The sequence below is a fragment of the Erythrolamprus reginae genome, chromosome 1 (assembly GCF_031021105.1).
Source record: "Erythrolamprus reginae isolate rEryReg1 chromosome 1, rEryReg1.hap1, whole genome shotgun sequence".
In the NCBI taxonomy this organism is placed as follows: Eukaryota; Metazoa; Chordata; class Lepidosauria; order Squamata; family Dipsadidae; genus Erythrolamprus; species Erythrolamprus reginae.
In genome coordinates, this window is record NC_091950.1 from 332,064,343 (window position 1) to 332,091,055 (window position 26,713).

Consider the following 26,713-nt stretch of genomic DNA (forward strand, 5'->3'; position numbering starts at 1 on the left):
ATGACCTCGGATGATCTCACCCAGTGGTTTCATGTAGATATTAAATATTAAATGTAGATAGTAATCCGTGACAATAATTAGTCAAGTGTTTCTTTCAACACCCCAGAAGAAAGAGAATCATTATAATATATTAATAGTAATCTACATGCAGTGATGGGCTCTTATGGGTACGGTCAAGTATGCAGAACCAGTAGAAAAATTTTGAACTTTTTCTCTTTTTCCCCTTCTGGGCTATGGGTATGTTTTTTCCTATTGCAGTAAATGAGGTTGAATGTGAATAATTTGAGAAGAGCTGTGCATGTGTATGTGTACATACAAATATGGTTTATATAGTAGATAATGTATATTTTTGTGTGCCTGTGCGTAATATGTATGTACACATATGGCATATATACATAGAATTAAATAGTATATTTTGGCTGTTCAGTAATAGTAAATAGATAGGGAAATTTTATCTCTTTGAGGTGAGGAGAGGCCAGGCACCCTAACCCAAACTCTTGATATGAGTGACGTCAAGTTGGCCATCTTTAAACCAGTCACATGACCTTTAAGCCCCCAGTCACATGATCGTCAAGCTACTCCCACCTGGTCACATGGCTGGCAAGCCACACCCACAAAATAAACCATGTCCACAGTGTGCTAGTAAATTTTTTTGCAGCCCTTCACTGTCTACATGCCTATTTCCTTTCTGTTTTTCTTTAAATATACAAATACCCAAAGCACTTGTGCATGAATTTAGAGCAATAGCTCATTTTATAATTCCACTTACAGGTCCTTGAGGTACAATAAATTAAATTAGTTTAGAGGATCCTTGACCTTTAGGCAGCCTTTCCTAACTTGAAGACTTCCAGATATGTTGATTACTAGATTACTATAGATTGCATATAAATTGAAGTCCATCACATTTAGGAAAGCCATCTGGGAAACTTCAAAGTGTTGGGAAGGAGAAAGACTGAAATGCTTGTGAGAAGTCACCGCTTGGCCTTTTTTACTTGGAAACTCAAAGCAACATGATCTAGTGATGTCCATGAGGGCAAAAAGATTAAAATAGTGGCCACAATCATGCAATTGAAGCCCTACCCTATATAAACGAGATATGTAAAAGTTGGGGTAGGGCATCCATTGACTTGCTTGACACCTTTCTGCAAACATAACATACTGACCAGTAAGCCTGTCCGTGCACTGAGACTTGACAATATTATATGTAGACTGGATTTGTCCTGCTACTTGTGGTATCTTCATCTCCTGGCTTTATTTATTATTATAGTTGGTGGGTTGGAGGTTAGCAAGCCCAGGTTCAAGACCTGAATGCTACAGCATGGTAGGGTGAGTTGCCATCATTCACTCCACCATCATGATGGGGACTTGAAAGGAACCTCCAAGGGAGAGCTCTGGTCAATGGAGATATCACAGCTAAATCTTTCAACATGGAAGCATTTTAAAAGGTGCCTCTGACATGAACCGGTTGGGAGATTATAATTAGTTGCACCAGTGATGGGCTACCAACATTTTTACTACCACACTGTGGGCATGGCTCATGCATTTTGTTTCAACATCTTTCAGTGCAAATTGGGTGCTCTGGGGTGGAGCTCCAAATTTTGCTACCGAAACTGCATTCCTGGCCGTTCCCGTAGGAGCCCATCACTGGGTTGCACAGTCAGTATTATTTCCACCTTGTATATGTATTTATGTTTAGGGTTAGGGATGCGGTGGCTCAGTGGCTAAGATGATGAGTTTGTCAATCAGAAGGTCGGCAGTTCAATGGTTTGAATCCCTAGCCCGCGTAGTGGGGTGAACTCCCATTACTTGTCCCAGGTTCTGACAACCTAGCAGTTCTAAACCATGTAAAAAATGCAGGTAGAAAAATAAGGACCACTTTGGTAGAAAGGTAACAGCGCTCTGTGCACCTTTGGCATTTAGTCATGCCAGCCATGTGACCACAGAGATGTTTTCGGACAGCGCTGGCTCTTCGGCACCACCTTAGAACCAGAATGACTAGCACACATGTGTTGGGGAACCTTTACCTTATGCAGGGGTGGGCAGCAGACGGGGGGGGGGTGGAACACAGTTCCACCAGTGGAAATGAAGATATGTGTACAGCTCCAGCTGTTCGGCAGCTGTCACTTTCTGGATTACTTATCTCTGCTCGGCTCTCCTTTTTTTCCCTGCTGCTCCCTCTGCGCTCCTTGCTTTTTTCCTCTTTCCTGCTTTCTGACCTCAGACGAGCTTCCCTCTCTCCTGCCTGGCTTCCCTCCAGCCTCACGTGGCCACCTCCCACCTGAGGTGCAAGCAGAAGGCGTGGGTGAAAGCAGCGCTGGCAGCATTTATGCTTCTGGCAGCACCCATTTGCCTAGCTACTCAGCCTGAGGTTGGGGGAGCGACCCAGGAAATGCAAAGCAAATTGTCACCCTAGTGAGCGACACTGGTAAGGTTGTAAGTCGAGGACTTAACAGTTCATTTGAACGATGATGATTGTTGAAGCCACTCCTACCAGTCACATGGCTGGCAAGCCACTCCTACCAATCACATGGCTGGCAAGCTACTCCTATTCAGTCACATGACCATTAAGCCACACCCACAAAATAAGCCCCACCCCATAGTGTGGTAGTAAAAGTTTTGGCTGCCCATTACTGATCTTATCTATAGGGTCAATTCAAAGCAGTGATTAATTAATAACCTCCGTTGGTAGGCTGTTCCACTTTCTGACGATGAAGTTGATCAACCAGTGGAACGGCCTGACAGTGAAGGTTGTAAATGCCCCAATACTTGACAGATTCAAAAAGAGAATGGACTGCCATATGACTAGGCTGGTGTAGGGATTCCTGCTTGAGCAGGGGTTTGGACTAGATGACTAGGTCCCTTTCAACTCAAATGAATGAATGAATGAATGAATGAATGAATGAATGAATGAATGAATGAATGAATGAATGAACAAATAAGACAGGATCTCTGATTATACAAAGGTCTTTTTTCTGATTTTGGTATCCTTTTATAGCAAGTTTTTAAAAAAATATTAATTGATATCTTTTGACAAATTATAAAGCTGCAATTCCCAAAAATGAAGGACGGAAGGAAAAGGACTTCTGAACCTTGCAATAGGCTATTTTATATTGTCTGAAATATGAAAAGCTACCCCATTTTATGAATAATATTCTTCCATTGGCATTTTATTTCTTAGTTACTGAACAGCAAGCAGAAACAGCTACCTCAAAGAATTCCACTGGGCTCTGATAAATCTTCTTACCCTTTTCTGCTACTTTTTACTCACCAAAAATGTAAAGGATAAGCATATACCACAGAAATCCTTTCAGAGTCCCACTTTCTCATTTTCTTACGAATAAATTCACCCAAATGTCAGCATGAGGCGGGATATCTTTCTACATAAGAGCTTATGCATTCCAATTCAGATTTTTCAGGGTCTTATTTTAAAAAAATCAGCTTGGTTAGGAGTTTAGCCCTGAGTCATCAAGAGAGACCTACCTGGATGGATATTTTCAGTTCTTACACAATGATATTGTTATACACTGAGCTGCAAAGATTAAGGACAGACATGGTCACACTTGCAGAAATATTTGTGTCTGAAGTAGCTCATCATAATTGACTTTTTTGCAAACACAATTAGAAGTGCTATGCATTGCTTGCCTGCAAGTATGTTCTTGTGGAAAACTTGCATAATTCTTTTTCAGACACTGTTTACTTCTTGTACTTACGTACTGATGATAATATACATTTTTTTTCATTTAAGCTGGTCTACTTATTGTAATGGAAACAGAATTGCTGCAGAAATATTCATTCTTTCCTTCCTGTACTTCAGGTGTTATAAAGTCATATCAATGATGTTTTAAGACAGGACTGGTTTCCACTTACCTTCGCCAACTGTTCGCATTGCGATGTTTTGCGTGCATGTTCACGAGCGATTTTACTTCCGCGCATGCTCAGAAAGTGGATGCAGCCCAAAACACAGCTGAGGAGCTGATCAGCTGTGCTTTGGGCAAAGAAATAAAGGTCAGTATTAACCCGGGAACTTTCTTCAAAGCACAGATTGAGTAGAGGCCATCAAAACACAGGGAATTTGCCAAAAATTCAGAAAAAAGGATGGCAGTGATGGACTGGCACAGACAGAACCAGATCCATGACGGCAAAATTGTGTCACCATCGGATTGCTAATGCTTTGGGTGATCTGCTCTGAACTGGGATGAACCCATCCCTGGACTAGTATCATATACAATGATACCAGACTCCTACCTAGATTCTTCTGATGGGTCTTTCCCATATTCATAGTCCTAACCATGGGTTTAACTGGAATATGAAGGACCAGTTATTTGAATTTTCCACAATGTTTCAAGTTTAATTGGATTTGTATGCCGCCCCTCTCCGACAACTCGGTGTGGCTCACAGCATATAAAAGAGACAGTAGTAAACAATCCAATACATAAAAAAAAACAATCCTTAAAATTCTATTTTTTTAAAAAAAACTTCCATTAACAATTCATTCAACAATCGTACTAGGGAACATTCATTGGTCAGGGGGAAGATCTAAATAACCCCAGGCCTGGCGGCAAAGATGAGTTTTTAAACTCTTTCGGAAGGCAAGGAGGGTGGGGGCAGTGCGAATCTCTGAGGGGAGTTGATTCCAGGGGGCTGGGGCCCCCACAGGGAAGGCTGTTCCCCCAGGTCCTGCCAGCTGACATTGTTTGGTCGACGGAACCCTAAGGAGACCAACTCTGCGGGATCTCACCAGTTGCTGGGATTCATGCGGCAGAAGGTGGTCTCGGAGGTCTCGATGTAGCTCAGTGAAGGGCTCCCAATTGCCGGTGCTATTTGGTGCATTCTCGGTGACAGGCATGTACGTGTCAAGCATGTCTGCATGTTCTGTGTGATATTCAGCTTCTACGCATGCGCAGGAAGCAAAATCTCGCATGAGGATGCTCTCATGCACGAGATTTTGCTGATTTTTGGCTACTTCTTTGCTTCCGCACATATGCAAAACCACCAAAAGTTGGTGAAATCTCACATGCACGAGCATCACATGAGATTTCAGTTACTGCGCATGCGCAAAAGCTGAATCTCATGCGGGTGCATGAGTGCACACGTCGGGGACATGTTCCTATCGGGACAGCATACCGGACCGTCCATAAGCAGCCCACTACTGATGTAGCTGAAAGGTATTGTAAGAAGTAAAAATGGCCATAGATCTCTGCCATGGAGTTTGGCAATTACTTGAGCATCCTGAGCTCTGGCATCAGTGGTGGGTTACGAGCCGGAACGCTAAATTGTGCTCGCCACCGCGGCTCATAAATTTTTGCAGGGCCAGTACGATTTTGCTGCTGCACCTGTGGAGGTAGCAAAATTGCGCACGAAGCCGTAGATGCGCCCGTGTTTCGGCAAGGTTTTACCTGCGGCTCTGTACGCAATTTTGCTACCTCTACAGGTGCAGCAGCAAAATCACGCTGGCCCTGCAAGAATTTATGTGCTGCGGTGGTGAGCACAATTTAGCTCATAGCCCACCGCTGTCTGGCATGTAGCCACTTCACAGCTGATGTGAGATTTTGAGCTTTTCAGTTTGTGATAATGCTTCTATCCTGTTGGTCTGCCCTAGCTTGTGAAATGGTGACTGTTTCCAGCCGGTATCTCTTTGCATGTACACAAAGCTGTGTGTTCATTCTGCATGGAGATAATTTCCTTGGTGTCGGCTCTTTGCCCTCTCATTTTTTTTAGACATTATCTTAAATAACAACAATTTAATAGGACCATATTTGTTTGCAACAATGCCTTTGGATCCCATAAAAGTCCCTCTGGGATGGTAGACAGCTATTTCCTTGAGAGAGCTATTTCCTCTTCTGATAAAGGGCAATTTTGTGGCCGCTCATCTTAATCATACCAGCCATTTAATCTGCTGTTAAAATTCTAAATGTGTCCCGCGCCCGCCAAAAAGCTTTAATCTGCTTCTGAGTTATACAAACTTTTGAAGGGACTTTACTTGTTATCTAAATGGGAGATTTAGAAAAAAGAAAGAAGCTATCAAAGCATAGTCTCCATTATTATTATTATTATTATTATTATTATTATTATTATTATTATTATTTTGCAATCTGTTTTTCAAAAGAAAGCAAATCCAAGTAATTTTTACTAAGAGCATTTTCTAAAAATAATCCTCTAATTAAATTTTTTTAATTTTACATCATTGTATACTTTAAAACCCATAACATAGGATGGAGCAGCCAGGTTAACTTGTGGGGTCCTGACACTGAAAACACGGTGCACAAAGACCTTTTAATGCCTGTTACATAAATTCCTAGAATGTTTGAAACTCACAGTTTTAACCCAATGGTTTTACATTTGAGGAGTTGTTGTGTTTAAGAGCAAAATGTTTACAGAGGCTTAAGGCAGTATTTAAGCGTTTAGTCACTTCCCAAACCTCAGCCAATGAATTCTGGCCCTGCCCATTGTTAGAGTGTATCTTGTCATATTGGGCAAAGCCTGAAATTATTCTTAAATCAACAGAAGTTATACAGACTAGTTTCAAGACATGCAGATTAGTTTAGAGTTTAAAACATACAGTATATTCACCCATGCTTAGAGAAATGTTGTGGCTATATAAAACGGGGGAGAATATTCATTTCTCTCTCCAAACACTTGTAATACAATAGTGTCACCTGGTGGTCTTACAAATCTATTGAACATTTCACCATACTGTTGCTTATTGTTCCAATTTTTCTCAAATTAGCAGTTTAGGCATCATAACAATTTATCCTAATATTACGTGGGGACAAGAGGTGAAAAATGACAGGTATGACTGTGATCTAAGGGCTCTGTAGTTATATACGTGTTAAACAGGGAAGAAGTTTTGATTGCTTGATTTTTACCCATCATTTTGATTCATTGACAGTTTCCATCCAGAGGTGTCAAACTGGTGGCCCGCAGGCCAGATACGTTACAAGCAGACCATACCCACCCTAGCTCTGCAAAGGGGAAAAATGTCATATGGTGGCAACAGGAAGTGGCAAGTTTGACACCCATGCCATAGATCATTGATGGCGAATCTATGGCACGGGTATCCCAGGTGGCACGCGGAGCCATGTGAGCTGTTGCCCTAGCTCAGCTTCCACATGCATGTGTGTGCCGCCAGCTAATTTTTGGCTTGCACAGAGGCTCTGGGAGGGTGTTTTTGGCTTCCAGAGAGCCTCCAGGGTGTTGGGGGAGACTTCAGAGAAGTCTTTGGAGCCTGGGGAGGGTGAAACACGAGTCCCACCAGAAGTTGGGAAACAGGCTATTTCTGGCCTCCAGAGGGTGCTGGGAGCTGTTTTCGCCCTCTCCGGGCATTGAATTATGAGTATGGGCATTCACACATGTGCAATAACACACGCCCATGCTCTTTCAGCACCCAAGGAAAATAAATTCACCATTACTGCCATAGATACTCTTATAGTGGTCATTTTTGGGTTGGTTGCAGGCCTGTCTATGGTTGTCAGGTGACATAGATCAGGGGTAAGCAAAGTTGGCTCTTCTATGACATGATTAGCTCAGGAATTCTGGGAGTTGAAGTCCACAACTCATAGAAAAGCCAACTTTGCCTGCCACTGACATAGATAATGTTTGGAGAGAAGCATTTCCCTCTTGAAATTGCAGAGATTATAATTCTGTTTATTCAGCTTGTTCCCCGAGAGATTGAACTCAGAATTACTAGCTGCGGCTTGCTTCTTTCTTTAGCTCACTTTCCAAGGAGCTTTCCTAGCCGGCACTCTTTCAAAGATTCTTCTTATTCATAGGTTTGTTTTCTGTTTTGTAACTTTGTTGTTTTGACTGTGGACTTGTAACCAACTGCAGAATGGATTATATTAAGCAGCCATTAATATAAGAACCAAACAATAATTGCCAGTTGGGATTTTATGGGTAAATATTAGAAAAAAAATGAAAAGGAAATTTCCCCATCTCTCTAGAGGACTGTACAGATAGTCTTCAACTTACAATAGTTCGTTTATGGACCGTTCAAAGTTACAAAGGCAATGGAAAAAAGTGACTTATGGCCGTTATTCACAGTTATGACTTTTTCACCATCCCCACGATCCTGTGATGAAAATTCAGGTGCTTAGCAAGTGGTTTATACTTATGACCGTTCCTGTTTCTTGGGCTCATTTTGCAACTTATTTATTGATTTGATTTGATTTGATTTGATTTGATTATTTGATTTGATTTGATTTGATTTGAATGCCGCCCCTCTCCGTAGACTCAGGGCGGCTCACAACATACAATAAATTTAAATAACATTAAAAGACCCCATTATTCAACCAGACATACACACAGACATACCATATATAAATTGTATAGGCCCGGGGGAGGGGGGAATGCCTCAATTCTCCCACGCCTGATGGCAGAGGTGAGTTTTAAGGAGTTTACGGAAGGCAAGGAAGGTGGGGAGCTGGTTCCAGAGAGTTGGGGCCGCCACAGAGAAGGCTCTTCCCCTGGGACCCACCAGACGACATTGTTTAGTCGATGGGACCCGGAGAAGGCCAACTCTGTGACTTTCTGACATGGAAAGTCAATTGTGAAGCCAGATTCACTTAACAAGCAGGTGACTAACTGGCACTGATGCACTTAACAGCTGTGGCCAGAAAGGTTATGAAATGAGGCAAAACACACTTAACAAATGTCTCACTTAGCAACAGAAATTTGGTCTTATAGTCTTAAGTTGAGGACTACATGTGTATATATGGAGTCGTATCCGCTGGCACATGAGACTTTGCCCTAGTTCAGCTCCAACGTGCATGTGTGTGCCAGCCAGCTGATTTTTTTCTTGCACAGAGGCTCTGGAAAAGCATTTTTGACTTCCAGAGAGCCTCCAGGGGCATTTTTGCCCTCTCCTGGCTCCAGGGAAGCCTTTGGAGCAAGAGGAGGGTGAAACACAAGCCTACTGGGCCCACCAGAAGTTTGGAAACAGGCCGTTTTCAGCCTCCAGAGGACCTCTGGGAGGGGGAGAAGCTATTTTTGCCCTCCCCGGGCATTGAATTATGGGTGTGGGCATTCACACATGCATGATAGCATGCCCACATGCTCTTTCGGCACCCGAGAAAAAAAAGGTTTGCCATCACTGCTCTAGGGACTCTAGGTAGCTCACAACCAAAAATTAAAGCATACAGATAATATTAAAGTCTCTAAAAACAATTTTAAAACAATTTAAATCCAACAGTTAAAATCCATACATAACATTTATGGCCATCATCAGATCAACGGCCCAAGGTCTGCCAGAAAAGCCAGGTCTTTACAGCTATGTGGTAGAAGATGGTCTCGAAGATAGTCTGCCCCTAAGCCATATAGGACTTCAAGGACCAACACCTTGAATAGCGCCCAGAGACCAATTGGGAGGATTGATGACTCATTTTGGACCAACTGTAGTCTCCGAATGATTTTCAGGGGTTGTCCCATGTAGAGCAGTTTGCAATAATCTAACTGTGAGGTGACAAGGGCGTGAATGGCTGGGAGAAAAGCCTCCTGATCCAAGTAGGGTTGCAATTGGCGCACTAGGCAAACCTGTTTATAGGACATAATCTCCCATAACTATTACATATTTTAATAGAGATATAGGAACCTTTGTTGTTTTTGTCACCTATTGACTAATTGCTTGTCAAGTTGTTGTTGTTATTGTTATTATTATTTTGTTGTTGTATTATTATTATTATTATTATTATTATTATTATTATTATTATTATTATTATTATGTCCCACAGAGTGGGCCTCCTCCGGGTCCCGTCAACTAAACAATGTCGGTTTTTATTATTTATTATTTATTATTTGGATTTGTATGCCGCCCCTCTCCGAAGACTCGGGGCGGCTCACAACAAGTGAAAAACAATCCAATACAATCCAATTAATTAAAATATTATAAGTTTAAGAAAATCCCCAATACTAACATACACACATACAGGCATACCATATATAACTTCAACGTGCCCAGGGGGAGATGTTTAGTTTCCCCATGCCCGACGGCAAAGGTGGGTTTTAAGGAGTTTACGGAAGGCAGGAAGAGTAGGGGCAGTTCTGATCTCCGGGGGGAGTTGGTTCCAGAGGGCCGGTGCCGCCACAGAGAAGGCTCTCCCCCTGGGGCCCGCCAACCGGCATTGTTTAGTTGACGGGACCCGGAGGAGGCCCACTCTGTGGGACCTAATCGGTCGCTGGGATTCATGCGGCAGAAGGCGGTCTCGGAGATATTCTGGTCCAGTGCCATGAAGGGCTTTAAAGGTCATAACCAACACTTTGAATTGTGACCGGAAACTGATCGGCAGCCAATGCAGACTGCGGAGTGATGGTGAAACATGGGCATACCTGGGTAAGCCCATGACTGCTCTCGCAGCTGCATTCTGCACGATCTGAAGTTTCCGAACACTTTTCAAAGGTAGCCCCATGTAGAGAGCATTACAGTAGTCGAACCTCGAGGTGATGAGGGCATGAGTGACTGTGAGTAATGAGTCCCGGTCCAGATAGGGCCGCAACTGGTGCACCAGGCGAACCTGGGCAAACGCCCCCCTCGCCACAGCCGAAAGATGGTTCTCTAATGTCAGCTGTGGGTCGAGGAGGACGCCCAAGTTGCGGACCCTCTCTGAGGGGGTCAATGATTCCCCCCCCAGGGTAATGGACGGACAGATGGGATTGTCCTTGGGAGGCAAAACCCACAGCCACTCCGTCTTATCCGGGTTGAGTTTGAGTCTGTTGACACCCATCCAGGCCCCAACAGCCTCCAGGCACCGGCACATCACTTCCGCCGCTTCGTTGACTGGGCATGGGGTGGAGATGTAAAGCTGGGTATCATCGGCATATTGATGATACCTCACCCCATGTCCTTGGATGATTGGTGGGCCCCAGGGGGAGAGCCTTCTCTGTGGCGGCACCGACTCTCTGGAACCAACTCCCCCCGGAGATCAGAACTGCCCCTACTCTTCCTGCCTTCCGTAAACTCCTCAAAACCCACCTTTGCCGTCAGGCATGGGGAAACTAAACATCTTCCCCTGGGCACGTTGAATTTATATATGGTATGCTTGTGTGTGTGTATGTTAGTATAGGGGTTTTTCTTAAATTTATAATATTTTAATTAATTGGATTATGTATTGGATTGTCTTTTCACTTGTTGTGAGCCGCCCCGAGTTTTCGGAGAGGGGCGGCATACAAATCCAAATAATAAAAATAAATAAATAAATATTATTATTATTATTATTATTATTATTATTATTATTATTATTATTACTATTTAGATTTGTATGCCACCCCTTTCCAAAGACCTGTTATTAGCCATTGAATGTTGCAGTTGCATCGTGGGCTGAACTCCTAGAAAAGTGCATAACTCTAACATTTGAATCATTAAGTAAAACATTTTTAAAAAGTATTTTGCTTTGGATTTATTTTAGACAGATCGACCACTAATCCTGTTCTGTCTTGCTGTGACACATCGAGGAGACTCCCTAAAGGAAATACATTTGATTGGATTATAAAAACAATTTCCAAAAACTGTAGTCTTAGCCATAAGATGAAAATGTGTTCACAGTAGCTGCATTGCAACATTTGAATATTTATTTACACATTAGAATAGAATAGAATAGAATAGAATTTTATTGGCCAAGTGTGATTGGACACACAAGGAATTTGTCTTGGTGCATATGCTCTCAACGTACATAAAATAAAATATACATTTGTCAAGAATCATGTGGTACAACACTTAATGATTGTCATAGGGGTCAAATAAGCAATGAAGAAGCAATATTAATAAAAATCTTAGGATATAAGCAACAAGTTACAGTCATACAGTCAACATGGGAGGAAATGGGTGAAAGGAATGATGAGAAAAACTAGTAGAATAGAAGTGCAGATATATGTCTTATCTTTTCACCAAGAGCTCAAGAGTCTTAACTGAAGATATACTGGCTCAACAGCACTCAACAGACAACAAGTTGAACCTTGGTCCTCTCCATAACATCATCCTTCCTGGTATAATACTACTCAGGATACTCTCTACTCATGATTCTCTCCCTCTCTCTCAATCCAAAATATTGACTGGAATATAATATTTACCAATAGCATTTAGACTTACAGTATATACTGCTTCATAGTGCATTTATTTATTTATTTATTTATTTATTTATTTATTTATTTATTTATTTATTTATTTATTTATTTAGTTAGTTAGTTAGTTAGTTAGTTAGTTCAATACACAATAATACACAATGAAGCTTATAGAGGATATAGTAGAGAAGAAATACGAGATATAGGAGAGACTATAGGACAGGGGATGGAAGGCATTCTAGTGCACTTATGTACCCCCCTTACAGCCCTCTTTAAGCGGTTTACAAAATCAGCATATTGCCCCCAACAATCCGGGTCCTCATTTTACCCATCTCGGAAGGATGGAAGGCTGAGTCAACTTTGAGCTGGTGGTGAGATTTGAACTGCTGAACTACAGCTAGCAGTTAGCTGAAGAAGCCTGCAGTGCTGCACTTTAACCACTGCACCACCCCGGCTGTATAATGTTCTGATATCACATACCATCATACAGTTGATTGCAGCAAAAGTTGAATGCGGACTTCCAGGACAAAAGGAAATTGTTATTGTAGTAAATGGTTGGTAACTGGCTTCTGTTTTTTTAAAAGTTATTTATTTATTTTAAAGAATTATCCATCTATCCATCTTATGTAATATAGCTCCAGGCAGTTCACAGACAGCAATAATAGAATAAAAGCAATAAAAAGGATAAAACAAAACAGATCAGAACCTTCCCAATGCCATGAAGTAATTAGTTTTTAAAAAAAGAATATCAGAAATAGCAAGTTGTCAAAGCAATTTCCTGTGTGTCCTGGCTTTGAAATGATAATTTCTATAGTATTTGCAAGGAGGTTTTTATGATTTCTCCATGTGCTTCAAGGAATGTTGAAGTAGAAATAAGGGTTCTGTTGATTGTATCATCAAATTATCAGTCCTTACAAACTTTGCTGTCATTTTTTTTAAATGATAGGAAGTCTAAGCTGAGAGCCGTTCTGCGTTGGAATAATTTCCAATAACATAAAATATTTCAGGTAACCCTCAAATTATAACAGTTCATTTAGTGACCATTTTTCACCCTTACGACCGTTGCAGCAGCCAAATGGTCACATGATCAAAATTCAGATGCTTAGCAACCAATTTGTATTTATTATTTGTATGTATTACAGTATCCTGGAGTCATGTGATCCACTTCTGTGGATCACATGACTTCTGACAACCCAAGTCAACGAGGAAGACAGATTCACTTAACAACCATGTTACTAACTTAACAAATGCAATGATTCACTTAACAACTGTGGCCAGGACAATTGCAAGCTCACTTAAAAAGCTTTCATTCAGCAATATAAATTTTGGGCTCAATTGTGATAATAACTCGAGGACTACCAGAAAATTTTTCCTAATGATTATTTTTATTTATTTATCAAATGTTTATATTACCCAGTTAACTATGTAAGTGACTTTTTGCCATTATGAAAGATCCTCTCTGAGTAGAAATGAAAGATATGGGTGAATGAGGATGATGGCAAGAGATGAAAATGATGGTGAAATAACAACAGTGCCAATGAAGAATCTACATATTTTCAGAGATCCTGATAACTTCTGCCATTTCTGCATTCACTATCGGCAGCGCCGCTCCAGATGCCCAGGGGCGCACGTGGAAGGCCACCGAGCAGCTGGGAAGCTCGGCGGTAACGGTGGCGATCTTCAGTTATCGGGGCTTTCCCCCCGGCAATGGTGGATGGGGAAATCCCAGTGGCCTTGTAGGGCTTCCCCCAGCGGCAACGGTTCAGAGGCAGTGGTGGGGAATTCCCGGCGGTGATGGCAGAAGGTCAAGAAGGATTGAAAGATACCTTGATGCAGGGAAAAAAAAAACCCAGCATGGTTGGTTGCTCCTTTGTCGCCAGTTTTATGTCTGCCAAATAAGGACACCGTAGGCCAGGGAACTCGTAAGATTTATTCACTTGTAATAAAGATAACCCTGTAACTGGAACTGTGCACAATAATCAACAAGATGGCCATGCCTGGCTGCTATTTATACCCTTTCTGACAGGCTGAGCCAACCAATCCAAACGCTGTATTTTCCCGCCCAAAACATAGGGGCGGATACCCATATCAAACTGTCCTCTAGATACAACATAAAACATTTTAAAAAATTCAGCAATCCTTTTGCAAAATGAAATGATGGACATTTTTTTGAGATTTTTCAGTTGGTTTTCTTGAAATCTGCAGGCACAATATGTATTTGTGGCACTCAGTGAACAAGTATTATTATTATTATTATTATTATTATTATTATTATTATTATTATTATTATTATTATTATTATTATTAATTAGATTTGTATGCTGCCCCTCTCCGAAGACTCGGGGCGGCATACAAATGTAATAATAAATAAATATGTTATTGTCATTGTATGTATAGAGTCTATGGAGAGGGGCGGCATACAAATCTAAATAATAATAATAATAATAATAATAATAATAATAATAATAATAATAATAATACAATATGCCCATACAACGAAATTCACATGATGCCTAAAGACCAGTCCCCACACACATAACAATCCCAAAAATCATGCCCCACCCACCCACAAATTCCCCCACCCTGAACCACCCAAAAATCTACACAACAGATCAAGTAATACTATCCAATAGCTCACTGAGGGTGACCCTTTAGTTCATTATTAAATGAAAGTATAGCTCTGGGATAAAAACTATTCAGAAAACATGTGGTCCAAGTTTTAATTGTTCTATATCTTCTGCCAGAAGGCAACAGTCCAAAAAGGTTGTAAGTAGGATGGGAAGAGTCTCTGAGAATGTTATGCACTTTCCTAAAAAAAGCAAGATGCGAAGATATCATCCAGGGCTGGTAGCTGGAGCCCAATGATATTTTGAACAATTTTAATGATTCTCTGTAGAGCTTTTTTGTCCACTACATGTTATGCCAGGCTGTTGGCAATTAGCCTCCAATGAGTTCAGAATAAGTTTCAAACAGATGGTCAGAAAAATAAATCAACTTTATATACAGTCTTGTAAAACAATTCCCAAATTACTGCTCACCCCAAGTTTCTTTGCTGCTAGAGTGTATGTCAAAACAAAAAAGTAAATTATGAGGCTATAAAGCCCAAAGTTCTCACACGCTAAATTCCTCACAGCTCTTCTTGCACTGAAGTATGGCAAAGTTCACCAGAGTCCTTCAAAACAGAAAGCAACCCCACACTTCTCAAGTCTTCTTCCAAACAATCACACAAATGGATAATTCCCAACCTCCCTTATTTATTGTAGGCTCCTTAGTATAATTATCCCCTGAACAGTGGTACGCTCTTATCTCCTTTGATGCCTGCACAACTGATCCCTTCGTCCCATAATTCTCTGTACACGGGGATCCAAGATTGGGTCATCCATGATAGCGTCCCCCTCAGAGTCTGATGACTCCCTAGCTGGAGAACTGGCTGGTGTGCTGGCTGCACCCATCCGCCTGTCTGCCTCTTCTCCCCACTGTCTGCTTCTGCTTGTGAGCCAGTTTCACTGTCCGATTCAGTTGGCAACCAGACAGGTCTCCTGTAAACAGAGGATTCCCATAAATCTACATCAAAATCCCCAGCTGCAGGAACTGGCCTAGAGTCAACCACAACATTACAGAGCTGCTCCCATACCATGCGAGAATGCCACATGTCAGGACACTCTCAATGGTGCTGCGATAGTAGGACAGCAGTAGATGCTGAGATAGATTTATCTTCCTGAGCATTCTCAGGAAGTACAGCCTTTTTTGTGGCTTTTTCACAAAGTGACAAGACTTTTATTTATTTATTTGACTTCTATGTTCCCAATTCTCTGCAACAAACCATAATATCCTGATGACAAAGAATCCTGAATGTGCAGGTTTTTGAGAAGTCAGTTTGGACAGATTCCAACAGGTGATGCTGTTAATGTGGCTCTGTACTACATCCTACAACATCTTGAATCTCCAAAGACCTACACAAGGGTCCTCTTTGTAGACTTCAGCTCAGCATTCAATACCATTGTTCCAGATATTCTTCCAAACAAAATCAGTGGTGCCTGACCACACTTGTAAATGGATCATAAGCTTCCTAACAGACATAAAGCAGCAAGTGAAGCTAGGCAAAATCACATCAGATACCAGGGCTATATCTGACATTATAGGGCACTACACACCAGAATAACTAGACACAAGAACATTTTCCCCAAATGCTATCACTTTGCTAAACAACTGATTTCTACAACACTGTCAAATTATTTACTAAGACTGTATTACTATTCTTCTCATCCTTCCCATTACCTATCTCCTCTCACTTATGACTAGAACCATGTTGCTTGTATTTTTACGATTTATATTGTTTTATTTGTTTCCTAGTATGATTTGATTACTTATTAGTAACCTATGAATAACACTGTTGTATCTTATGATTCTTCATGAATGTATTTTATTTTTCTTTATTTACACTGAGAGCATATGCACCAAAGAAAAAAAAGGCTTGTATGTCCAATAAATAATTCTATTCTATTCTATTCTATTCTATTCTATTCCATTCCATTCCATTCCATTCCAATTCATGGATAATAGCAGGTTGAAATATAGCTTGAAGAGCTTTCAATGGTTCACAGTGACATCCTGTGGTGTATATGATATTGCAGTTTAGACAGGGCTGTCTTGGAGTTTATGGTATTTTACATGTTTAAAAAATTATTCTGTGTGTAGAGCTAACGAAAGAAATTGTTTATAATGCAAAAGAGATCATACCAATTGACCACTAGAAACCATAGCATGCAAACTATTGACCACCATATAGCATTGTATGTAAATCATAATAAAATGTGTAGATGACAAAATAGAAGTTAATAATCTCATAGAATTAGAGTTTGTCGTCTTTAGCAATTCTTGCTCTTGGATGTCAGGATCATGACTTAACTGCATGCTACAGAGAACCTAGCACAGCTTAAGAGAATTCACAAATATTTTCTTCGCAAATGATGAAAATATATCAGTGCAAACATCCCAAAATGAGTAGGATGCATTGTGTAATAAAACAAGAATTAATATGGATCAGAACAAAATAGTTTGATCTGAATTCTTTGGGGATCAACCAGATCTTTCTAGAAAGTCCATAGCCAATAGATGAAGGCAAGCATGCTCTCTTTGAGTTTCCCGGTGATTGGTAATTCTGACTTTGGAACTAAGAAAGTCCTTTCAGCCGGCCCAAGAAAGCTCCACAAATAATGGTGGGCTTCTACCGGTTCAGGTGTACCAGTAGAGGCAGTGGCAGGAGCAGTGAAGGGCTGTCCAGTCGCCGGCGCTACTGGTGCAGGAAGTGAAATCTCACATGAGGACACTCACAAGCATGAGATTTTGGCAATTTTTGGTGATTTCTTTGCTTCTGCTATGCATGGAAGCAAAAAACTGCTGAAAATCAACAAAATCTCGTGCACACGCATCCTTGCATGAGTTTTCATTTCCTGCATATGTGCAGAAGCCGAATCTTGTTCTGGCAGGTAAATACACATGTCGGGGACGTGAAAATGTGTGTGCATCTCCATTTTTCCAACCGGGATTGCACACCGGAGTCCACTACTGGGGGGGGGGGGGGAGGCTCCACCTACCCAAATGTCATCATGGACATCTGCACAGGAGCAGCATGCGCGCCTCTCTGAACCATTAGCAAAGGTAAGGGAAACAATTACTGCTCTACACCCATTTGCTCAGGTGACCTGAAAATACGGATAAACCAGGGGTGGGCTGCTGCCCGGATGGGGGGGGGGACGCAGCGGGGTAGAGAAAATGGAGCTCTACCCCAGAGCACCCAATTTGCACTGAAATATGTTGAAAGAAAATGCAGGGCGTTCTGCATAAGCCACACCCACAGTGTGATAGTAAAAAATTTGGTAGACCTTCACTGAGATAAACCCACAGAGGCCTCAACTACTCTCAGAGAGCTAATGACTGACTTTCAAAGTGATAAATAACCAGATGACTGAAAATAATATAAATTCTTCCATTCCCCAAACATTCGGTCAAAACTGAAGAAGTTTCTTGGATGAAAAGCAAGACATTTTCAGGGGGGAGGGGTAGACTAAGAAACTCCAGTGGGTTTTTTTGGAAAGCATCTTTGGGATAATCACGACCTGGCTGATTGAGAATCTGCATAGATGTTAAGTAATCCAGTGATTTTCAACCTTTTTTGAGCTGCGGCACATTTTTTACATTTACGAAACCCTGGGGCATATGGAGTGGGGGGGGGGGGCTAAAAAAAGTTTGGACAAAAAAATTCTCTCTTTCTCTTCCTCCCCTTCGCTCTATTTCTTTATCCCCCCCTCTTTCTCTCCCTTCCTTCCTCTTTCTTTCTCTCTCTCTCCATCCCTCTTTCTTTCTCTTCCTTCCTTCCTCTCTTTTTTGCTCTCTTTTTCTCTCCTTCCCTACGTCCCTCTGTCTTTCTCTCTCTCTCCTTCCCTCCCTCTCTTTCTTTCTCTCTCTCTTGCTTTCTTTCTCCCTCTCTTTCTCTCTCTTTCTCTCTTGCTTTCTTTCTCTCTTGTTCTCTTTCTCTCTCGCTCTTTCTCTCTTTCTTTCTTTCTTTCTCTCTCTCTCTTGCTTTCTCTCTCTCTTGCTTTCTTTCGCTCTTGCTTTCTCTCTCTTTTGCTTTCTTTCTTTCTGAGCTTCGCGGCACACCTGACCATGTCTCGCGGCACACTAGTGTGCCACGGCACACTGGTTGAAAAACACTGAAGTAATCTATGGTCACCATCAGTGAAGGGTTACCAAACTTTTTACTACCACAATGTGGACATGGCTTATGAAGGACGCCCTGCATTTTCTTTCATCTTTCATGTAAATTGGGTGCTCTGGAGTGGAGCTCCATTTTTGCTACCCCACTGTGTTCCCCCACCCCCGTCCGGGCAGTAGCCCACCCCTGGTCATCATGATTAGTAGCTCTTGGTTATCATTGATTATCATTGATAACTTTGGTTGGTTCAGCTGAGTTGGATAGCTGCAAGTGACTATTGTGCATATTAAATATTTTTTTCACCCACCGTATATACTCGAGTATAAGTCGCTCCGATTATAAGTCGAGGTGCCTACTTTTGCCACAAAAACTGGGAAAATTTATAAACTCCAGTATAAGTCAAGGGTGGAAATTGCAGTGGCTACTGGTAACTTATAAAAATGGAAACCAATAAAATTACATCAATTGAGGCATCAGTAGATTAAATGTTTTAGAATATTTATTTCAAAGAAAGCCAGTAAACTAGCTCTGTAAGTTTAAAAGAGGGTAAACAGGTATATATCCCCCCAAGGCAGGTATAGGCAATAGCGAAGACAGGCGGCACCTTTCCGAAGCACTTTGGAACATTGCTTTGGTTGCGCCTGCCTCTCCTACAGTGGAGAGAGGCGGCAAATGGCCAGCCCTTCCCCCAGCCACTTCCCCACATGCTTCAGATGCGCCTGCCTTTCCTACAGCAAAGACAGGCGGCACCTTTCCGAAGTGCTCTGCTAAGCGGCTTGGGGAAGGGCTGGCCATTTGCCGCCTCTCTCTGCTATGGGACATCGCTTTGGTTGCGCCTGCCTCTCCTACAGCGGAGAAAGGTGGCAAATGGCCAGCCCTTCCCCCAGCCGCTTAGCTGAGCGCTTCGGAAAGGTGCCGCCTGTCTTCGCTGTAGGAAATGCAGGTGCATCTGAAGCATGCGGGGAAGTGGCTGGGGGAAGGGCTGGCCATTTGCCGCCTCTCTCCGCTGTAGGAGAGGCAGGCGCAACCAAAGCAATGTTCCAAAGCGGTCTCTGGGAAGCGGCAGAGGGAAAGGCAGTCGTCTGCCTTTCCTTCAGCTCGAAAGAGGAGGCAAATGCCCTGCCTCCTCCCAACCGGTTAACTTGAAGCGCTCGGTTAACCGACTGGGGCAAGGCGGGGCAGTTGCCGCTTCTTTCGAGCTGAAGGAAAGGCAGACGACTGCCTTTCCCTCAGCCGCTTCCCGGAGACCGCTTTGGAACATTGCTTTGGGAGAGGGGGCAACTGCTCCCGGTTAAGAAGCAAGAATCCACCCCCCACCTCACCGGCTTTCCCCCCCTCTTGCGTGCAAGCAAAGGAGCCAGCCAACCACTTGAATGCCGCACTAGAGAGGAATAAAGCCGGTGGGGTGGGGGGTGGATTCTTGCTTCTGTATTCTCACCACCCCACCGGCTTTTTTCCTCTCTAGCGCGGCATTCGAGTGGTTGGCTGGCTCCTTTGCTTGCATGCAAGAGGGCAAAAAAGCCCGTGGTGGTGGTGGTGGTGAGAATACAGAAGCAAGAACCCCTCCCACCTCACTGGCTTTTTTCCCCTCGCGGGCAAGCTACCTCAGCCGGGAAGAGGCGATACAGGCGGGTGCCCTCTTGTAGTGACTTGTCAGTCACCCGAGTATAACTCGAGGTTGGGTTTTTCAGCCCATTTTGGGGGCTAAAAAAACTCGACTTATACTCGAGTATATACGGTATTTTCTTCTTGTTTTATTTTCCTCCAGAGGTGAGAGGCAGAGGCAGATTGTTTTTCTTGTTTTCCTCCCCAATAGCTAAGTGCATCTTACCCTTCAGAGCATCTTATACTCTGAAAAATATGGTACATCTTCCACCATTATAAGTAGCCCTCATTTAGTGACTTCCTTGTTTAGTGAACATTTGCAGTTTCAACAGTGATAGAGCGTTACAGTATTCGAGCCTCAAGGTGATGAGGGCATGAGTGACTGTGAGCAGTGACTCCTGGTCCAAATAGGGACACAACTGGTGCACCAGGCGAACCTGAGCAAACGCCCCCCTCGGCACAGCTGAAAGATGTTTCTCTAATGTGAGCTGTGGATCGAGGAGGACGCCCAAGTTGTGGACCCTCTCTGAGGGGGTCAATGATTCCCCTCCCAGGGTAATGGATGGACAGATGGAATTGTCCTTGGGAGGCAAAACCCACAGCCACTCCGTCTTATCAGGGTTGAGTTTGAGTCTGTTGACACCCATTGTTGCTGACTGGAGAATTCTGGGAATTGAAGTCCACACATCTTCAAATGGCCAAGGTTGAGAAACACTGATCTAGAATAACTTTAGCTGCAAAGGATGTCCAGTGTAATTTCTTTCAAGGGGCCATAGGAATTTTAGTCAAGCTTTGTGACCTTCAGTGAAACATAATAGCAAACAAAAAAAATTCCTGTTTGTGACCCTTAGACCTTTCTAAGGAAGAGTTACTGAGTTGATTGTTAGCTCAATGTCGAGACAGTCTGCATTTATCTTGAACTGGAGGAATGTTGGTCTTCTTTTTATTAAGCAAGTCCATTTGTCAATACTATTTGAAGGTAAAAGGAGGTCAAAGGGCCCCTTTTCTCTTCCCACCCTCAACAACCGCTGAATTAGTTAGCTGCACTGGTTGCTCCTCATTACTGGTTCATTTCTGTTGAGAATGCCTGGAGCAGTGATGACAAACCTCTGGCATAGGTGCCACAGAGGGCATGCAGAGCCATATCTGCTGGCACTAGTTCAGCTCCAACATACATGTATGTGCTGGCCAGCTGATTTTTGGCTTGCACAGAGGCTCTGGGAGGGTGTTTTCAGCTTCCAGAGAGCCTCCAGAAGAATGAGGGAGGGCGTTTTTACCCTCTACCAGCTCCAGGGACAGCTCCCCCATCCTTCTGGAGGCTCTCTGAAAGCTAAAAACACTCTCCTAGAACCTCTGGGCCTGAGGAGGGTGAAACACAAGCCTACTGGTCTCACCAGAAATTGGCAAACAGGCCATTTCCGCCCTCCAGAGGGCCTCTGTGGGGTGAGGGAAAGCTGTTTTTGCACTCCCCAGGCATTGAATTATGGGGGTGGGCACTTGTGCATGTGCAATAATATGTGTGCATGCTCTTTTGGCACCTGAGGAAAAAAAGGTTCGCTATCACTAGCCTAGAGAATGGATGGAAGAGGGACCATCTCTGATATTTTCCCTCCTTGCTTTGAAAGTGTTAAAGTTGTATTCCTACTATCACCTGAACATTATGTCTTGGCCTTTTGGTGAAGATCAGGTGTAAAGTCTTCGCATGGGTGCACTAACAGAGCATACATTTGATCAATGGACTGTTACATCTGATCTTTTCATTAGAACTGCAATCTAACTGTGCATTCTTAATGTTTTTATTACTTTTACACAGAAAATTAAAATGCAAACTTTCTTTGTTTTTTTCCAAAAGTAAAATAAAACTACAATTAAAACTATAATTAAAACCGAGGCATTAAAAAATGAACAACTGAAACGAAGAAATGGTAAAAGACTTGACCATTGATTTATCTCTGCCTGCCTGCCTGCCTGCCTGCCTGCTTGCCTGCCTGCCTGCCTGCCTGCCTGCCTGCCTGCCTGCCTGCCTGCCTGCCTGCCTGCCTGCCTGCCTGCCTGCCTGCCTGCCTGCCTATCTATCTATCTATCTATCTATCTATCTATCTATCTATCTATCTATCTATCTATCTATCTATCTATCTATCTATCTATCTGTCAAAACATGTACAAGATAATAGGTATGGTAAATCATAAACAAAAGCAAGTAGGTATAGGTAAATTTGGACAATAGGACAGTTTTTATGACATTCTATGAAATTAGATTAGATTTTATGAAATACGTTTAGACCTTCCAATTGTTTGTTACTCAGAATTAATGTATGATCTTAAAGATCCTGCTCCTTCCAAGGTTCACAATCATCCGAAGATCATCTTGGCCCATTCTTAGTTGCTCCTATTTGAATCTAGGGAGCAAAGTCACTGTAATAATCTTTGAAATCAGCTATTTGTCAGCAAGACAGGGGAAAAAAAGCCCACTGCTCAGCATGTCATCTTGGGTGAACATGTCCTCATTCTTAATTTTTAATGCCTGATATTGTTGTGGTTAGCTCTGACCCAGCTCCTGCCCCAAGCAATGTGGAGGTGGATGTGGGGGAGACATCCACATGCTGCAGGCCTGTTTTGCTCCAAGTAGAATCTGCCAATGAAGTCTCCTCTGACTAAGGAAGCGTGAGTGACAGGGAAGAGGGGAGTTTGGCAGACAGCCCAGGAGGAAATCAGTCATCTGTTTCATCCCTGGATTCTGAACAAGAATTAATGACATATCTACGCATGTGTAGAGTGATGCATAGGAGACAACAACTGAAGGATTATTACAAGAGAAAATGAGGCGACCTGTGATTGGGTGGGGCTGCTGTAATTAGTGCTACAGATAAAAGTGCAGCCTGGTGTTTTAGCCTCATGGCAGTTTATCTGATTCATTGTTTCATCAAGATTGTGGTTTTTGCTCTTCAGGATTGTGTGTGTGTACTCTCTGGACTTTAGAATTGGACTCAATTTCTCAGTTATTGGGTGAGCAATTGGACTGCATTTAACCTGTGCCTTGTGTGTACCAGAAAATCCCATTGACATTTAAAAAGGGAGCTATTTCTGTTTTTCTGTTTATAAAAATGTTTGGGTTTTCCTCTTATCGTGTGGTGTGTGTCTTTCTGGACTAATTACCCTGTAATTACGGGCGGTTGAAACACGCCAGCAGAACAGATATGATCTTCCATTTATTTATCTTCAGATTCTGTGGAAATGGTTCTGTATCCTGTTCTGGGCTTAGTTCCAGAAATAATTTAGTTTTGGAAATGCAAGGGGTGTCAAACTTGATTCCATTGAGGGCAGCATCAGGATTGTGCTTGACCTCAGGGGGCCAGGATGGGTATGGCTAGAGTAGGCATAGTTAGCATGATGTCACTTGTGTTGTGGGAGTGTGTGCCTCTGGTAGCATAAATAGGCTCCCGGGCTCCATTTCAACCCTCTGCCAGTGAAAATGGAGCTCAAGAGGGCTGCATGCAGCCCTTGCAAGCTCTGGTTTCTGTGGCAGAGGTATTGCTGGCCAGTCCTTTGCTATTTCCAGAGTGGACTCAAGGGCCAAATCTGAGCATCCCATGTGCCAGATCTAGCCACCAGGCCTTGAGTTTGACATCCCTGCTTTAATCATATAGAGGACATTTATGTTACATTTGAGATTACAGGTAAGAATGTATTACTTAATGACTACAACTGGGACCAGCTAAGTGTTGCTAAGTGAGTTGGTTGTTATGTGAAACATCACATGACCATGCTGGACGTACCACATCACTTCTGCACTGACAAGTCATCTAGAGTTAAGAAAGACATCAGGAATCACTTGGCAGCCATAGAAATCAATTAATCAAACAAATAAATAAAGTGAGTGTGACTTGCGATTTCCTGCTGGCTTCCCAAATGACTCTGCTTGTTGTAAACTGCTGGGAAATTTGCAAATGGTAATCACATGACCATGAGATACTCTAATCATCATAAGCATCCACTGGTTACAAATCACCTAGATGTCTGTCAAGTGACTTCAGGGATGCTGCAAAGGTTGTAAGAGTGAGGATTACTTGTACCTTTCCAGACCTGTTGTAACTTTGCACAAACTTAAATGTTTGAACATTGACATTGTTCTGCTTGGGCCTACTCAGATCGGAACAAAAGGAGAAATTTCAGATCAAACTTTTATATGTAAAACTGGATTTATACAAGCAAAGCCAGGTGTTTCAGTCCAATTTGGCAGCTTTCCTGGTTAAATTGACTAAGATAAGAAACGGGCTGCAGCCGAGAATCAAAACTAATTAAAACATTCCTCAGTGAGATAATGTTTCTTCGGTTACACACACACACACACACACACACACACACACACACACACACATCTCCAGGTTTTCCTCAGACAGTTGCATCTCTGCTCTATGAATTTAGAATAAGAGCAGTTTGCCAGTGAAGCATTTCTGAAACCCCAAATCTAGGACTTCCACCATTACAAACGTTGGAACTCCACACCCCTTTACCCAGACACCCTCACTTATATACTGTCTGGGTGTGGTCAACTATTTCCTAGAGATATAATTATCTAGACTTTCTTTCATAGACTTACCTTCTGAAACTTTCCCCATAAAGATATTCCTGTCTGCTTCAGGCATCTAATAAGGGCTCCTGACCCCCTATGTCTCCCTCCTCCTCGGATTCAGACATTACCATCATTGGGGTTTCTACAGTCTCTGGAGATTCCTCAGGTTTCTCAGGTTTCCATTCTCTCTCATTCTCTGATTCAGTTGTCAAGAACACTGGCCTAGGGTACCAAGAAGGACCCATTTCATCCTCCTCAGAATCTGTGACTAACTGAACTGGTCGTGGACCACTCACAACAGAAATTGGGCAATCATTAAGTGAAGACTGCCTGTATTTGTCCCGCATAGCTATTGCAGATTTTAGCTTGTAAAAATATGACTTTTGCAAGGGGCAACAGTTCAGTACTCAGAAATGTAGGGTTCTGCCCTTACGTGAGAAAAACCAGAAATACAAGCACAAGACAAGTGGTATCAGAGTTCAAGTACAACAGCTGAGAAAAACAATCACAGATTAAACATGAGCCATCTATATGGTGCACCTGCAAAAAAGACCTTAATATACAATATGTCAGTACAATCACATATATTAGCATTGTTGGGGGTATTTTTAGCAGGTGAGTCCTCACGGAGTAGGGCGGCGAATAAATGTGAACAAACATGTGAATAAATAATACAGGGGGGCTCATGCTTAACCTGTGATTCTTTTTCTCAACTGCTATTACTGAGTCCTAGTATCACCTGTCTTGTACTTGTGTATCTGATTTTTCTTACCTAAGAGCAAGAAATGATACATATAATATGGCATTTTTATTTTATTATTTAAAACTTTGTTAAGTACCTGGAGTCACATTTGTGAGATCGGTGGCTATATAAATGGATTTAAATAAACAAATAAATAAACAAAATCTTGGGCTACATCACGTTTAGTTTCTAAAGGGTGGGATCCAAACAGGGATTGAGCTCTGCATTCCATCCAGCCACCAATGGAGCAGTTGAGAGAGCCAACTCAATGGTAGAAAGGTACCTGTATTGTTATGTAAACCATCAACAAATGGATTGGACTGCCCTACTCCCATTCACAGAGGTGGCGTACAATAATGCAGTACATTATTGTACGCCAGTCAATACTGACTCTACCCCATTCAAGGTGGCTACTGGACAGGAGTTTGTTCCAATACCTGAGTGTCCCCAAAATACCATGGACCCAGGAGTAGGAGAGTGAATTGCCTGAATGCAACAGGTGTGGAAAACCATCAAAATGGCTTTGTAGCTAGCTACTGACAAGTATAAGCGGCAAGCCAACAAAACCTGAGGCCGCAGGCTCCTTTCTATGTGGGACAAGGGGTATTTTTATCCACTAAATACTTAAACCTACACCTCCCAAGTAAGAAGCTGAGTCCTAAGTACATTGGGCAACCCCAGTGGTGCAGGTAATCAACCCTATTTCAGTGCAGCTTCAGCTGCCTCATTTGTTGGGGAAAACACATCCTGTTTTGGAACCTGACAACAGGAAGTGATCGTTCTGCTCTGTGCTATATTGGTTGGACTGTACCTGAAATATTGCATCCAGTTCTGATCACTACAATACAAGAAAGACACTGAGGAACTGGGAAGCATATGCAAAAAAGGGACAAAGATGGTGAAAGGATTAGACTCTTACAAAGATTGGACTTTATGAAGGACATTTAGGGAACTGATATACTTAACTTAAATAAGACAAGCCCGAGAGGCAATATAATTGCAGTTTTCAAATACCAGAAGGGCCGTCATT